At 45.9% G+C, this 12921-nt stretch overlaps 1 pseudogene; it reads right to left on the reverse strand.

The window, feature by feature from the left end:
* The window catches only part of LOC127922721 (WASH complex subunit 5-like), a 38717-nt pseudogene that overhangs the window by 19459 nt on the left and 6337 nt on the right, over positions 1 to 12921 (reverse strand).

The following is a 12921-nucleotide window of genomic DNA, read 5'->3' on the forward strand; positions in this document are numbered from 1 at the left end:
GTAACGGTCACTAAGAGTGCTTACCATGTAATATAATGATCATGTAATGGTCACTAAGAGTGTTACCATGTAACGGTCACTAAGAGTGTTACCATGTAATATAATGATCATGTAATGGTCACTAAGAGTGTTACCATGTAATATAATGATCATGTAATGGTCACTAAGAGTGTTACCATGTAACGGTCACTAAGAGTGTTACCATGTAACGGTCACTAAGAGTGTTACCATGTAACGGTCACTAAGAGTGTTACCATGTAATATAATGATCATGTAATGGTCACTAAGAGTGTTACCATGTAATATAATGATCATGTAATGGTCACTAAGAGTGTTAACATAGTAATATAATGATTATGTAACGGTCACCACAGTACGGTAACGGTCACTCAAGAGTGTAACCCAGAGATAACATAACTGTAGTCTTGTTCCCGTTCTAGTCGTTGTTGTTTGCGGTGAATTTCCCAGCCTCACTCTACGAGGGCCTGTATCAGCTGAACGGCCCTCCTGCCTGCCGCGGTGGAGTCCCTCGTGAGTTCAGAGACTCGGATCTGCTTCGAGATCTCCCTGAACCATGCCTGCAGGTTCTCTGTCCAACACAACAACAATAACAACGCACATCAACATCTAGCGTGCCCTTAGAGTGGAAGTATGGCATAGTGAGATCAGCCACTATTGCAACAGGAACAAGTATGGTACAGTGAGCCATCAACAGAATGGCATGGAACAGTGAACCTGCAACAGGAATAAGTATGGTAGTGGAGCCTGCATCAGGAATAAGTACGGTACAGTGAGCCATCAACAGGAATAAGTACGGTACAGTGAGCCATCAACAGGAATAAGTACGGTACAGTGAGCCTGCAACAGGAATAAGTATGGTACAGTGAGCCTGCAACAGGAATAAGTATGGTACAGTGAGCCTGCAACAGGAATAAGTATGGTACAGTGAGCCTGCAACAGGAATAAGTATGGTACAGTGAGCCTGCAACAGGAATAAGTATGGTACAGTGAGCCTGCAACAGGAATAAGTATGGTACAGTGAGCCATCAACAGGAATAAGTACGGTACAGTGAGTCATCAACAGGAATAAGTATGGTACAGTGAGCCATCAACAGAAATAAGCCATCAACAGGAATAAGTATGGTACAGTGAGCCATCAACAGAAATAAGTATGGTACAGTGAGCCTGCAACAGGAATAAGTATGGTACAGTGAGCCTGCAACAGGAATAAGTATGGTACAGTGAACCTGCAACAGGAATAAGTATGGTACAGTGAGCCTGCAACAGGAATAAGTATGGTACAGTGAGCCTGCAACAGGAATAAGTATGGTACAGTGAGCCTGCAAACAGGAATAAGTATGGTACAGTGAGCCTGCAACAGGAATAAGTATGGTACAGTGAGCCATCAACAGGAATAAGTACGGCACAGTGAGTCATCAACAGGAATAAGTATGGTACAGTGAGCCATCAACAGAAATAAGCCATCAACAGGAATAAGTATGGTACAGTGAGCCATCAACAGAAATAAGTATGGTACAGTGAGCCTGCAACAGGAATAAGTATGGTACAGTGAGCCTGCAACAGGAATAAGTATGGTACAACAGTGAACCTGCAACAGGAATAAGTATGGTACAGTGAGCCTGCAACAGGAATAAGTACGGTACAGTGAGCCTGCAACAGGAATAAGTATGGTAGTGAGCCTGCATCAGGAATAAGTACGGTACAGTGAGCCATCAACAGGAATAAGTACGGTACAGTGAGCCTGCAACAGGAATAAGTACGGTACAGTGAGCCTGCAACAGGAATAAGTACGGTACAGTGAGCCTGCAACAGGAATAAGTACGGTACAGTGAGCCTGCAACAGGAATAAGTATGGTACAGTGAGCCTGCAACAGGAATAAGCATGGTACAGTGAGCCTGCAACAGGAATAAGCATGGCACAAGTGAGCCTGCAACAGGAATAAGCATGGTACAGTGAGCCTGCAACAGGAATAAGTATGGTACAGTGAGCCTGCAACAGGAATAAGTATGGTGCAGTGAGCCTGCAACAGGAATAAGTACGGTACAGTGAGCCTGAAACAGGAATAAGTATGGTACAGTGAGCCTGCATCAGGAATAAGTATGGCACAGTGAGCCTGCAACAGGAATAAGTACGGTACAGTGAGCCTGAAACAGGAATAAGTATGGTACAGTGAGCCTGCAACAGGAATAAGTATGGTACAGTGAGCCTGAATCAGGAATAAGTATGGTACAGTGAGCCATCAACAGGAATAAGTATGGTACAGTGAGCCTGCAACAGGAATAAGTATGGTACAGTGAGCCTGCAACAGGGAATAAGTATGGTACAGTGAGCCATCAACAGGAATAAGTAGGACAGTGAGCCTGCAACAGGAATAAGTATGGTACAGTGAGCCTGCAACAGGAATAGCTATGGTACAGTGAGCCACAAGCTTTTAAGAACATGTACACTGACTACACAAAACATTAGGAACACCTTCCTAATATTGAGTTGCACTCTTTTCCCTCAGAACAGCCTCAGTTTGTCAGCCAAGGGACTCCACAAGGTGCCGAAGGCGTTCAAATGGGATGTTGACCATGTTGACTCCCAATGCTTCCTCCGATTGACCATGTTGACTCCAATGCTTCCCACCGATTGGGTGGTGGACCATGTTGACTCCAATGCTTCCCACCGATTGGGTGTTGGACCATGTTGACTCCATGCTTCCCACCGATTGGGTGGTGGGACCATGTTGACTCCAATGCTTCCCTCCGATTGGGTTGTGGACCATGTTGACCCATGCTTTCCTCCGATTGGGTGGTGGACCATGTTGACTCCAATGCTTCCTCCGATTGGGTGGTGGACCATGTTGACTCCATGTTTCCCACCGATTGGGTGGTGGACCAGTGCCGGGATCTAATGCTTCCCTCCGATTGGGTGGTGACCATGTTGACTCCAATGCTTCCCACCGATTGGGTGGTGGACCATGTTGACCCAATGCTTCCCTCCGATTGGGTGGTGGACCATGTCGACCCAATGCTTCCCACCGATTGGGCAGGACCATGTTGACTCCAATAAGCTTCCACCGATTGGGTGGTGGACCATGTTGACTCCAATGCTTCCCACCGATTGGGTGGTGGACCATGCTGACTCCAATGCTTCCCACCGATTGGGTGGTGGACCATGTTGATCAATGCTTCCCACCGATTGGGTGGTGGACCATGCTGACTCCAATGCTCCTCCGATTGGGTGGTGACCATGTTGACTCTAATGTTTCCTCCGATTGGGTGGTGGACCCATGCTGACTCCAATGCTCCCTCCGATTGGGTGGTGGACCATGTTGACTCCAATGCTTCCCACCGATTGGGTGGTGGACCATGTTGACTCCAATGCTTCCCACCGATTGGGTGGTGGACCATGTTGACTCCAATGCTTCCCACCGATTGGGTGTGGACCATGTTGACCCAATGCTTCCCTCCGATTGGGTGGGTGGACCATGTTGACTCCAATGCTTCACCGATTGGGTGGTGGACCATGTTGACCTAATGCTTCCCACCGATTGGGTGGTGGACCATGTTGACTCCAATGCTTCCCACCGATTGGGTGGTGGACCATGTTGACTCCAATGCTTCCCACCGATTGGGTGGTGGACCATGTTGACTCCAATGCTTCCCACCGATTGGGTGGTGGACCATGCTGACTCCAATGCTTCCTCCGATTGGGTGGTGGGACCATGTTGACTCCAATGCTTCTCACCGATTGGGTGGTGGACCATGTTGACTCCCAATGCTTCCCACCGATTGGGTGGTGGACCATGTTGACTCCAATGCTTCCCCACCGATCGGGGTGGTGGACCAGTCTTGATACACACGGGAAACTGTTGAGTGTGGAAAAACCCAGCAGCGTTGCAGTTCTTGACACAAACCGGGGCGCCTGTCACCTACTACCATACCCCGTTCAAAAGGCATTTAAATCCTTCTTTAACCCGTCTCCCCCCCTTCATTTACACTGATTGAAGAGGATTTAACAAGTGACATCAATAAGGGATCATATCTTTCACCTGGATTCACCTGGTGAGTCGATGTCATGGAAAGAGCAGGTGTTCCTAATGCTTTGTCCAATCAGTGTACAGTATACCTCACACATATCAACCGTTTCAGTGATTGACTCCAACCAGAAGTCACAATAAGAGTACGGAGTCCAGATTGTGAACTACCAGCTGTGGTAATTATGGTGTGTTTTAATGTCGAACTAGCAGCTGTGGTAATTATGGTGTGTTTTAATGTCGAACTAGCAGCTGTGGTAATTATGGTGTGTTTTAATGTCGAACTAGCAGCTGTGGTAATTATGTGTGTTTTAATGTCGAACTAGCAGCTGTGGTAATTATGGTGTGTTTTCATGTCGAACTACCAGCTGTGGTAATTATGGTGTGTTTTAATGTCGAACTAGCAGCTGTGGTAATTATGGTGTGTTTTCATGTCGAACTACCAGCTGTGGTAATTATGGTGTGTTTTAATGTCGAACTAGCAGCTGTGGTAATTATGGTGTGTTTTAATGTCGAACTAGCAGCTGTGGTAATTATGTGTGTTTTAATGTCGAACTAGCAGCTGTGGTAATTATGTGTGTTTCGATGCCGTAGCTAGTTCCGCTATCATCCATCTCACCATTCTTCTCCACTCTGGTTAGAGGCTTGACTCCAGAGAAGACCTCAGCCAGCTTGGGTCATCCCTCAGATCCCTCAGCTCGATAATCCTCCCATTTCAGCTGCTTCTCTGACAGCATCTTCTTGAACATCTGAGAGGGAAAAATAAACAGGGGGTTAGATGGTGAATTCACCATTTATATTCAGAGACCCAACATGTGTTTTTATTTTATTGTGTAATTACAACTTGACATATATGATACGGTTCAGACTCACTCTTTGAGGGTGAACTCAAACTGGGCGGTGTCTAGGAGAACCTGGGAACAGGATCTGGGGTTGTACTTGGAGTCGTTGATCACCTGGTCTTTGATCTGGCGCAGACGCTTGTTGTTGGGATCATAGGCTGCAAGAAGAAAAGACAACACAGTTTAGTTTAGCGCCTGGCGGGATATAGGAGCGCCTGGCGGGATATAGGAGCGCCTGGCGGGATATAGGAGCGCCTGGCGTGATATAAGAGCGCCTGGCGTGATATAGTATCGCCTGGCGTGATATAGGAGCGCCTGGCGTGATATAGGAGCGCCTGGCGTGATATAGGAGCACCTGGCGGGATATAGGAGCACCTGGCGTGACACAGCGTCGCCTGGCGTGACACAGCGTCGCCTGGCGTGACATAATGCACGATTACACCCGAGGTTCAGCCCGGCACGATTACACCCGAGGTTCAGCCCGGCACGATTACACCAGAGGTTCAGCCCGACACGATTACACCAGAGGTTCAGCCCGACACGATTACACCCGAGGTTCAGCCCGACACGATTACACCCGAGGTTCAGCACGACACGATTACACCCGAGGTTCAGCCTGACACAATTCTACTGGAGGTTCTGTCTGATACGATGCTACTGGAGGTTCTGTCTGATATGATGCTACTGGAGGTTCTGCCCTGCATAGTTTTGATACAAGTTCTCATTCCCACTTTAAACAAACTAAATTAAAAGGCTTCATGAACCCTTCATAAGGAATATGGATGCTTCCTGAACCCTTCATGGATGCTTCCTGAACCCTTTCTAATGCCTTTATGGATGCTTCATGAACCCTTCATGGATGCTTCCTGAACCCTTTATGGATGCTTCATGAACCCTTTATGGATGCTTCATGAACCCTTTATGGATGCTTCATGAACCCTTTATGGATGCTTCATGAACCCTTTATGGATGCTTCATGAACCCTTTATGGATGCTTCCTGAACCCTTCATGGATGCTTCCTGAACCCTTCATGGATGCTTCATGAACCCTTCATGGATGCTTCATGAACCCTTTATGGATGCTTCATGAACCCTTTATGGATGCTTCATGAACCCTTTATGGATGCTTCATGAACCCTTTATGGATGCTTCATGAACCCTTTATGGATGCTTCATGAACCCTTTATGGATGCTTCCTGAACCCTTCATGGATGCTTCCTGAACCCTTCATGGATGCTTCATGAACCCTTCATGGATGCTTCCTGAACCCTTTATGGACGCTTCATGAACCCTTTATGGACGCTTCATGAACCCTTTATGGACGCTTCATGAACCCTTTATGGATGCTTCATGAACCCTTTATGGACGCTTCATGAACCCTTTATGGACGCTTCCTGAACCCTTTATGGACGCTTCCTGAACCCTTCATGGATGCTTCATGAACCCTTTATGGATGCTTCCTGAACTCTTCATGGATGCTTCCTGAACCCTTTCTAAGGCCTTCATGGATGCTTCCTGAACCCTTTCTAAGGCCTTTATGGATGCTTCCTGAACCCTTTATGGATGCTTCCTGAACCCTTTATGGATGCTTCCTGAACCCTTTATGGATGCTTCCTGAACCCTTTATGGATGCTTCCTGAACCCTTTATGGATGCTTCCTGAACCCTTTATGGATGCTTCCTGAACCCTTTATGGATGCTTCCTGAACCCTTTATGGATGCTTCCTGAACCCTTTATGGATGCTTCCTGTTCCCTTCATAAGGCCTTTATGGATGCTTCCTGAACCCTTTATGGACGCTTCCTGAACCCTTCATGGACGCTTCCTGAACCCTTTATGGACGCTTCCTGAACCCTTTATGGACGCTTCCTGAACCCTTTATGGACGCTTCCTGAACCCTTTATGGACGCTTCCTGAACCCTTTATGGACGCTTCCTGAACCCTTTATGGATGCTTCCTGAACCCTTTCTAATGCCTTTATGGATGCTTCCTGAACCCTTCATAAGGCCTTTATGGATGCTTCCTGAACCCTTTATGGATGCTTCCTGAACCCTTTATGGATGCTTCCTGAACCCTTTATGGATGCTTCCTGAACCCTTTATGGATGCTTCCTGTTCCTTCATAAGGCCTTTATGGACGCTTCCTGAACCCTTTATGGACGCTTCCTGAACCCTTTATGGACGCTTCCTGAACCCTTTATGGACGCTTCCTGAACCCTTTATGGACGCTTCCTGAACCCTTTATGGACGCTTCCTGAACCCTTTATGGACGCTTCCTGAACCCTTTATGGACGCTTCCTGAACCCTTTATGGACGCTTCCTGAACCCTTTATGGACGCTTCCTGAACCCTTTATGGACGCTTCCTGAACCCTTTATGGACGCTTCCTGAACCCTTTATGGACGCTTCCTGAACCCTTTCTAATGCCTTTATGGATGCTTCCTGAACCCTTTATGGATGCTTCCTGAACCCTTTATGGATGCTTCCTGAACCCTTTATGGATGCTTCCTGTTCCCTTTATGGATGCTTCCTGTTCCCTTTATGGATGCTTCCTGTTCCCTTCATAAGGCCTTTATGGATGCTTCCTGAACCCTTTATGGACGCTTCCTGAACCCTTTATGGATGTTTCCTGAACCCTTCATGGATGCTTCCTGAACCCTTCATGGATGCTTCCTGAACCCTTTATGGATGCTTCCTGAACCCTTTATGGATGCTTCCTGAACCCTTTATGGATGCTTCCTGAACCCTTCATGGATGCTTCCTGAACCCTTCATGGATGCTTCCTGAACCCTTCATGGATGCTTCCTGAACCCTTCATGGATGCTTCCTGAACCCTTCATGGATGCTTCCTGAACCCTTCATGGATGCTTCCTGAACCCTTTATGGACGCTTCCTGAACCCTTCATGGATGCTTCCTGAACCCTTTATGGATGCTTCCTGAACCCTTCATGGATGCTTCCTGAACCCTTCATAAGGCCTTTATTAATGCTTCCATAAATCAGTAGTAAGCCCATTTGATGCATGGACCTAGACGTCAACAGGAAGGCCCTACCTGAGTCTGCAGTGTGTAGCATCAGCCAGCGTATGGAAACGTTACAGTCCCGGAGACAGTTGAGCAGCTTGGGGACGTTATCCAGGACGATCTCCTCCCTCAGGAACCCTTCCTTCAGCAGCTGCTGGATCTGTGGCCTCAGGCCCTCCATGCTGACTGAATAACGACTGGCCTAGAGGAGGGTTGGAGTACGGATGGTTATAGGGTGTTATAACAGGTGTTATAACATGGCAGTGGGGGGGGGAGAGTCATAAGCAGTCCCTCGAACCTTCCACATTTTCCACAACAACTTGTGAAGGATATGATGGGAGAGTCAAGTCTCTAGCAAGGCCTGATAGGAAACCCGAGTGAAAACCATTTCACGTTAGTAGACGTTTTGTCAGTATAGCCCGTTCGCCTCCGTACCTGCTCTCTGATATTGGCTGAGTCCAGGGTGTAGTTGAGGGCGATCTTGGCAGCTTTATACGGTTCCCAGGCCTCCACCAGATTCACAGTGATTCCCATGTAGACACTGATGACCTGCAGAGGGAGAAATTGTCAATACTTGAAACGAGCGTAACGGCTGGAGGCCGAGGGAAATATACCGCATCAAGACAAACAAGTACTCTAAATGTTTTTCCCAGTATTCAGGGAAGTAGAGTTTAGATACAGTCTCTCACCCAGTTATCAGGGAAGTAGAGTTTAGATACAGTCTCTCACCCAGTTATCAGGGAAGTAGAGTTTAGATACAGTCTCTCACCCAGTAATCAGGGAAGTAGAGTTTAGATACAGTCTCTCACCCAGTAATCAGGGAAGTAGAGTTTAGATACAGTCTCTCACCCAGTTATCAGGGAAGTAGAGTTTAGATACAGTCTCTCACCCAGTTATCAGGGAAGTAGAGTTTAGATACAGTCTCTCACCCAGTATTCAGGGAAGTAGAGATTAGATACAGTCGCTCACCCAGTTATCAGGGAAGTAGAGTTTAGATACAGTCTCTCACCCAGTAATCAGGGAAGTAGAGTTTAGATACAGTCTCTCACCCAGTAATCAGGGAAGTAGAGTTTAGATACAGTCTCTCACCCAGTTATCAGGGAAGTAGAGTCAGTCTCTCACCCAGTTAACAGGGAAGTAGAGTTTAGATACGGTCTCTCACCCAGTTATCAGGGAAGTAGAGTCAGTCTCTCACCCAGTTAACAGAGAAGTAGAGTTTAGATACAGTCTCTCACCCAGTAATCAGGGAAGTAGAGTTTAGATACAGTCTCTCACCCAGTTATCAGGGAAGTAGAGTTTAGATACAGTCTCTCACCCAGTTATCAGGGAAGTAGAGTTTAGATACAGTCTCTCACCCAGTTATCAGGGAAGTAGAGTTTAGATACAGTCTCTCACCCAGTTATCAGGGAAGTAGAGTTTAGATGAGTCTCTCACCCAGTTATCAGGGAAGTAGAGTTTAGATGAGTCTCTCACCCAGTTATCAGGGAAGTACTTGTCCACTATCTCCCTCATCTTGGCCTGTTGAGTCTGAAGTATGGAGGGAATGAAGTAGAGACAGACATACAGCATGGCAGCCTGGTTAGCCAACGCTGTGCTGCGATGCTCAGGCAGAGGGTACGCAGACACCTGGGGGAGACACAGGACAGCTTTAGGAGACACAGGACAGCTTTAGGAGACACAGGACAGCTTTAGGAGACACATGACAGCTTTAGGAGACACATGACAGCTTTAGGAGACACATGACAGCTTTAGGAGACACAGGACAGCTTTAGGAGACACAGGACAGCTGTAGGAGACACAGGACAGCTTTAGGAGACACAGGACAGCTGTAGGAGACACAGGACAGCTTTAGAGACACAGGACAGCTTTAGAGACACAGGACAGCTTTAGGAGACACAGGACAGCTTTAGGAGACACAGGACAGCTTTAGAGACACAGGACAGCTTTAGAGACACAGGACAGCTTTAGAGACACAGGACAGCTTTAGAGACACAGGACAGCTTTAGAGACACAGGACAGCTTTAGAGACACAGGACAGCTTTAGAGGACACAGGACAGCTTTAGAGGACACAGGACAGCTTTAGAGGACACAGGACAGCTTTAGAGGACACAGGACAGCTTTAGAGGACACAGGACAGCTTTAGGGGACACAGGACAGCTTTAGGGGACACAGGACAGCTTTAGGGGACACAGGACAGCTTTAGGAGACACAGGACAGCTTTAGGAGACACAGGACAGCTTTAGGAGACACAGGACAGCTTTAGAGACACAGGACAGCTTTAGAGACACAGGACAGCTTTAGAGACACAGGACAGCTTTAGAGACACAGGACAGCTTTAGGAGACACAGGACAGCTTTAGAGACACGGGACAGCTTTAGAGACACGGGACAGCTTTAGGAGACACGGGACAGCTTTAGGAGACACGGGACAGCTTTAGGAGACACGGGACAGCTTTAGGAGACACGGGACAGCTTTAGGAGACACGGGACAGCTTTAGGAGACACGGGACAGCTTTTGAGACACGGGACAGCTTTTGAGACACGGGACAGCTTTTGAGACACAGGACAGCTTTAGAGACACAGGACAGCTTTAGAGACACAGGACAGCTTTAGGAGACACAGGACAGCTTTAGGAGACACAGGACAGCTTTAGAGACACAGGACAGCTTTAGAGACACAGGACAGCTTTAGAGACACAGGACAGCTTTAGAGACACAGGACAGCTTTAGGAGACACAGGACAGCTTTAGAGACACAGGACAGCTTTAGAGACACAGGACAGCTTTAGAGACACAGGACAGCTTTAGAGACACAGGACAGCTTTAGAGACACAGGACAGCTTTAGAGGACACAGGACAGCTTTAGGGGACACAGGACAGCTTTAGGAGACACAGGACAGCTTTAGGAGACACAGGACAGCTTTAGGAGACACAGGACAGCTTTAGGAGACACAGGACAGCTTTAGAGACACAGGACAGCTTTAGGAGACACAGGACAGCTTTAGGAGACACAGGACAGCTTTAGAGACACAGGACAGCTTTAGAGACACAGGACAGCTTTAGGAGACACAGGACAGCTTTAGGAGACACAGGACAGCTTTAGAGACACAGGACAGCTTTAGGAGACACAGGACAGCTTTAGGAGACACAGGACAGCTTTAGGAGACACAGGACAGCTTTAGAGACACAGGACAGCTTTAGAGACACAGGACAGCTTTAGGAGACACAGGACAGCTTTAGGAGACACAGGACAGCTTTAGGAGACACAGGACAGCTTTAGGAGACACAGGACAGCTTTAGAGACAGGACGAAACATGGATCTGAGAATCAGAAGATTTCATGATCGTAACATACAAATAGATTGAATAAAACATTAAAGACAATGTAATATTGTAGCATTAGTGAGTGTGTAAGAAATGTCATTCAGTTCAAGAATACTAACCACTAGGCTACCCTGGGGCGGCAGGGCAGCTTTAGGAGACACAGGACAGCGGCAGGGTAGCCTAGTGGTTAGAGTGTTGGACAAGTAACCGAAAGGTTGCAAGTTCAAATCCCCGAGCTGACAAGGTACAAATCTGTCGTTCTGCCCCTGAACAAGGCAGTTAACCCCACTGTTCCCAGGCCGTCATTGAAAATAAGAATTTGTTCTTAACTGACTTGCCTGGTTAAATAAAGGTAAAATAAAGGTAAAATAAAGGTAAAATAAATCAAATAAAAGGGAACCAATGGGGTGTTTACAATACTAACTAGGAGAACAATAGTATGACACTCCATATGACAGTGGGTTAGTATGACACTCCATATGACAGTGGGTTAGTATGACACTCCATATGACAGTGGGTTAGTATGACACTCCATATGACAGTGGGTTAGTGTGACACTCCATATGACAGTGGGTTAGTGTGACACTCCATATGACAGTGGGTTAGTGTGACACTCCATATGACAGTGGGTTAGTGTGACACTCCATATGACAGTGGGTTAGTATGACACTCCATATGACAGTGGGTTAGTGTGACACTCCATATGACAGTGGGTTAGTGTGACACTCCATATGACAGTGGGTTAGTGTGACACTCCATATGACAGTGGGTTAGTGTGACACTCCATATGACAGTGGGTTAGTGTGACACTCCATATGACAGTGGGTTAGTGTGACACTCCATATGACAGTGGGTTAGTGTGACACTCCATATGACAGTGGGTTAGTATGACACTCCATATGACAGTGGGTTAGTATGACACTCCATATGACAGTGGGTTAGTATGACACTCCATATGACAGTGGGTTAGTATGACACTCCATATGACAGTGGGTTAGTATGACACTCCATATGACAGTGGGTTAGTATGACACTCCATATGACAGTGGGTTAGTATGACACTCCATATGACAGTGGGTTAGTATGACACTCCATATGACAGTGGGTTAGTATGACACTCCATATGACAGTGGGTTAGTATGACACTCCATATGACAGTGGGTTAGTATGACACTCCATATGACAGTGGGTTAGTATGACACTCCATATGACAGTGGGTTAGTATGACACGAGTAACCTTTTAAAAAGGTAATAAAACAAATGGTTTAAAAATAATAATAACAACAACAATGACACCAATAATAACAACAATAACAACAATAGTAATAATAATAACAACAACAATAATAATAATAACACCAATAATAACAATAGTAATAATAACAACAATAACAACAATAATAATAATAAACAATAATAATAACAACAATAATAACAATAACAACAACAATAATAATAACAATAATAATAATAACAATAATAATAACAACAATAATAGTAATAATAATAACAACAATAATAGTAATAATAATAACAATAACAATAATAATCATAACAATAACAACAATAATAACAATAATAATAACAACAATAATAACAATAATAATAACAACAATAATAGTAATAATAATAACAATAATAATAATAACAACAACAACAATAATAACAATAATAATAACAACAATAATAATCACACT

This window comes from Oncorhynchus keta, unplaced genomic scaffold (genome assembly GCF_023373465.1).
Source record: "Oncorhynchus keta strain PuntledgeMale-10-30-2019 unplaced genomic scaffold, Oket_V2 Un_contig_26810_pilon_pilon, whole genome shotgun sequence".
NCBI lineage: Eukaryota > Metazoa > Chordata > Actinopteri > Salmoniformes > Salmonidae > Oncorhynchus > Oncorhynchus keta.